Here is a 5,231-nt window from a genome sequence, read left to right on the forward strand (position 1 = left end):
TTTAGAATTTTCTTCAATAATTGTGGTATTCAGTTCTGTCTGATTTACAATGGCTTATCATTTGAAGTGAAGGCCTTGTTATGGCCCTGGACAACCTGGCTGCTGAAAAGTGAAACAGCTGGAATAACAGTATAGCAACTCGTTTCACATTCTTCCAATTTCTTAGAAATCAGGCTTAGACCTATGAATAACATCAAATTTGCAAGCATGTTCAACCTATTCCCGAGAATCTCCAGAACATCACGCAAGGGCGGATCCAGGGTCAGCTGAAAGGGGGGGGCCAAATGCCCATTAGGTTTTTCGCTAGGATAGGGCCCGCGGAGCCTAACCTACCCCCAAATCCTATTTTCTTCCCGGATTTCGGCCACTTTATTTTGTAAAGCTGCCAAAAATAAATTTCAAAAAAAAAAATCACGTATCACTGACCATCAAGGCCGGGGGGGGGGGGAGGACCAACCTGGCTGCGCCCGTGCAAACACCAATCTGTGACATCAACCTAGGCTCTGCCCAACCGATCATCAAGTAGCGCCTTTTTTATTTGACCCTCGCCGGGGCTGGGGAGATGTTCGGACACCCCATTGCGGTCTTTTGCGGATATCTAAAAAACGGCGGCCGTATTTGGCACACCTGTCAATGCATCTTTTCCGTACATGTCATGAACATTTCAGACCCAGGTCTCTAAAGGTCCAGTCACTACGTCACTTCAAGAAACCTCACCTCAGAAAAACTTGAATGTTCGTCATAGCTACACCGACTGAATGTGCCTTGAAACTTTCAGCGGCTGGTACGAGTAGCAGTATGTACCTATAAATGTTTATCTCGGAGTTTTGATATCGGTGACTTACGGTCAGGTCAATTTTGCGCCCTCTCCTTTTTGAGCAAATAGGAGGAAATCGAAAGGCGGCTCTTTTGGACGAACGTCATTCCAAACACTCAAACATCGGGTTACAGTTAAAATAGACAGCTAAATCGAAAAATTGCAACCATGACCCCTCCATTTCCCTGGGGTCATCTTAGGTCATCAAAGGCCCCAGCAGTTTTTGACAATAACTTTTTACGGAGACATGCTAGAGAAATGAAAACACATTCGATGTGTTCAGGTCGACAATACGAATCTACTGATATGCAAAATGACCTTTTCCGATCAGGTCACTACCTTGACCCAAGGTCAAATTTTCAAAATACCTTTTAAGTCAAAATTATAGTTCATTTGACTTTGAGCCATCTCGACGAGAGATCTCGACGTTTCTTGAGTCAAAAGTGATAAAAAACATAGTTCGTAAAAGCAGCTATTTTCAATTTTTGGTTATGGCGGTTAAACCGTTGACCTGGGGTTAAATCTGAGCACTGTCTTTAGAAAAAGCGTTGAAAGGGCTATCGAATGCGTTTCTCTGCGGCGCTGCAGCAGCTCTATTGGTTCTTGAGTTATGCGCCGGAGTTGCGAAATGTGTTGACATACATAGGCAAGAATTTTCTTTTGATGTTCTCTGGTGACCAGACCTTTGACCAGACTTTGCACAGTGGGGATTTTTCCGATCTAGCACGTATTTATTCGTAGAGGGCAAACCATAGGTAGAATTGTAGCCAGATTGTGCACAGATGTTGACTGGTGTGTCCTGGTGAGAATTTTACCTGTAAATTAGTGGTGTCAATTTCAGAAAACGTATGTCCAAAGTCCGTCCAATGTCCAATGCTTACGTTGATTGTCCGTCCAAAAATGTCCAAGCCAGCCATTTGTCCAAAGATATCCGACACCCACGCAATAGTTTACACTCAACACTGTTATTTAATTTGCTTTTCATGTACCGTTACAAGCTCAAAAGTGTTAATCATATCGAAAGCTGAGCTTTCTAATAGCCAATCAATGTTAAACACGACTACTTTTTAAAAATGTTGAGGTGTAGCAAGCGATTGTCCAAAGCTGTCCAAAGCCTGCTGCCATTGTCCAACCGAATTCCGAATTGGACATTGGACAAAATCGAAATTCCGAAGATTCAAGTTCCGATTGACACCACTACTGTAAATGTGCATAATCAACATAGTATAGGGGGTTCAAATGGACCCCCGCTCAGCCGTTTGGCCCCTGATCAAGCTAGAGCTTCGCGGAAAAGTCAAGCGTGCTGCCTATGACGAAATTAGGCCGAATATATCCAATTTCAAAGTCCAAGGTCATAAGCTGACTTTCCAAGTCAGTTTAATGACCCAACTAAAGTTGGGAAATCGAGACCTCTTGAAACTTCGCAAAGTTAGGGTGTTACGGGGTATTTTGGGGTGCTGATCACGAATTTCATGTTAGTTTTGATCACAGACGATGTCTTTATGCATTTAGGCCAGGTCGGGTCAGGTCAGGTTAGATCAATTAGTAGGCGTCCTGCCGGCCATCCATAGAAGTGTCACCTACTACTGATAGCTTCGTAACATGGAACCAAGGCACTAGAACTACTTCGTAAATATTCAAATGGCTGCTAAAATCGAAATCAGCACCAAAAACTACCCTAGAAACAAGTAAAACTCGAAAAAGTGAACCAAGGTCATCAAAAGGTCAATGACCTTGACTTGACCTTCACGTGACCTTGACACCCACCATTATGCATGGCACCAACATCATTTCACATATTTGAACGTTTAAAACCACAAAAAGACTGGAAACCGCGGATAATGTGAGCTGGCATACGCCGAATCGCGATTCCGGCCAAACATGGTCTCGAGAAATATGCCACAGGTGAAAGGTCAGTTGGGTCAACGTCATGAAATTTTTAGGTTAGATGTAAAATTGATGATCTCGAGGGTACCGAAAGTTTCGGCGCGATCGGCCGCTTTTTGCGCGAGTAATTTGCGGAAAACCATGGGGTTTTATCCGACCCCTTCCCCCTCCCCCTCCCAACAAGTGCGATGGTTAATAAGGTTACGGCATGTATAATTTACGCTTGTCATTCTATTCCTAATGAATGTGTCTCAGAAAATAAGCATCATATAAATCACGAAGCAAAATTATTCGCCTATGTCCGGAACATACCTATATCGTGCTGTTTGCCCTAGCGCTCCTCGAGTGGGGTGTTAAGATACTCCAATGTGAATATTCCGTGTTCAGGCAAGTTTCGGCAGCCAAACTAGGCGTTGTCTTGTGCAGAAGAAAGTGGCGAATTCGATAGGATATATTTCGGAGTGGAAAAGTGTGGAGAACATTGTTGATTTCCTACATTTATTTAGAATACCATTCCTTCAATATGGTGTCTGTAAGGGTTTTTTGTAAAAGGCATTTTTGTGACCTTAGTAAGGTTGTGGCATACTTTCTGTTTGCCATTCCATTCCTAATAAAGGTGCCTTTCAGACGATATGCAACTTTAAGACCTCGCAAGATTAAAACCAACAGGACAGGACAATGAAATTGAGCTATACTTTCGGGCCTTGCTGAGCCCATTGAGTAATCACGCATGAGTGTGAACTTTGGGCGCATTTTTCCTAGTTTTGCTGTGGACATACAGATAAAACAATGCCATATATGAAAAATTCAGACATTTCTTAGCCCTACTGACACAAAAAATAAACCAAAATCCAAAAATATTTTTTGAATTAATAGGCGCTAGATCGGAAAAATCCCCACTGTGCTTTGGTGCAAAAATGAAGCATCGAACCTTGCAAAGAGTGCATGAAATAATCACGGTTGCGTGTGCTACAGCTAGTCTGAGATCGTTGTGGGCTCCAAAAAAGCAATTTATAATTTTCCCCATCGGCTTATAATGGGGAGGTCATATGACCGGCCTGACCTCATGTGACCTTGAATAAAAAAGCGACATATACACGTTGTGAGACTTCTGGAGGATACTAGGTCTTGCAAGTTTCATCTCCCTATGAAATCTGCTCTGACGCTGATGGCGTTGCGAAGTTGCGGTATCTGAGGACCGTGCAGACTGCAGAGGTTCACTTATGACGTCAAAGGTCAGTGACATGACCTGACCTGAAAAAGCTGCTGGTATCACAAGATCCGGCTTGAATCAGAGGTCAGGTTCATCACCACTCGGTACGTTCCAAGCATTCGAGAAAGCAACCATCAAGAGGTAATTGAATCAAGGGCGGATCCAGGGGGGCCAAAGGGGCCATGCCCCCCCCCCCCTTTGGCGCTGCAAGGGGGGGGGGCAACATATCTTTTGGCCCCCCTTTCATCCGTGTTCTTTCTCACGGCCGGCCAATTTTTCAGAATTACTTTCACCATTTTCATCGACGCTAAGGCCGAACTTTTTTGTCATAGGTGGGTAAATATGAACAGGGATCTACGCACGAACGCAATTTGGCGTGCTGGCAACCAGCTTATGCAGCACAGACTTTATTTTCGACTATGTCCGTTTGGCTGTAACTGCAGGGCGCCGAGGCTGGCTCGCTGGCTTCTATTTGTCCATGTCCTGCTGGAAGTTAGCCCAAAGATCCTCGATCAGGATTAGGGTCCGGATGGTAGCCGGTTAATTTCTTCAGAACTCCGGCAGGCTCGATTCGGACAACCGCCTGGACATTGGTAGAGCAATGAGCTGGCGCGCCGTCCTGCATGAAAATGCATGTTGACCTGCATCATCGACCGTCGAGGCCATGCGTCGACTCAGAACGCATGGAGGCTATTGTTGGTAATGAGCCTCAGTGAACTCTTCTACAGGGTGATTTTTTTTTACTTGTTAAAAAGTAATGTGGTTTAGTGGCGTTAAAATGCAAATATATATTGCAAAATTATATACCAGCATGACGAGCATTCTGGGACATTTTGATTTCATGCAGACACGATGTGAAGGAACGTCCATCGTGTATTTTTTACTTGTGCTTGAAGCTACCCCCTCTCTCACCGACACGAATCAGCCCGCCTGAGCACGTGTTGAACAGCACCGTGGACTCCTAGACCCTTTAGGCGGACTGAAAAGGCTCCTGCCTCCTATCATCCATTTTTAGCTCTGCCAGAGATTTCCACTGTTTTCTTGTTATATCTGCCATACCTGGATCCAAAACTAGAAGTCTTGAAAGTGCAGGTCGAGGATTTTGGTACCTACTGGCGGCCCTAGTGGTGTCTGATTCGCTGTTTTTGTTTCTCCCTGAAGAAGGATTCTTCAGAGGCTGCACATACGCCAGATGGACCGTTTGAAGGCTAGGTATTTATGACTATAAGCTTGTTTGTGCATTATCTAACGTCTTTCCGAGGTATCTCCTTGATGATCGTATGCTTCGAACTGCCTCAATGCTTCAAAATCATC

The sequence above is a fragment of the Amphibalanus amphitrite genome, unplaced genomic scaffold, assembly GCF_019059575.1.
Source record: "Amphibalanus amphitrite isolate SeventyFive unplaced genomic scaffold, NRLGWU_Aamphi_draft 000207F_arrow, whole genome shotgun sequence".
In the NCBI taxonomy this organism is placed as follows: Eukaryota; Metazoa; Arthropoda; class Thecostraca; order Balanomorpha; family Balanidae; genus Amphibalanus; species Amphibalanus amphitrite.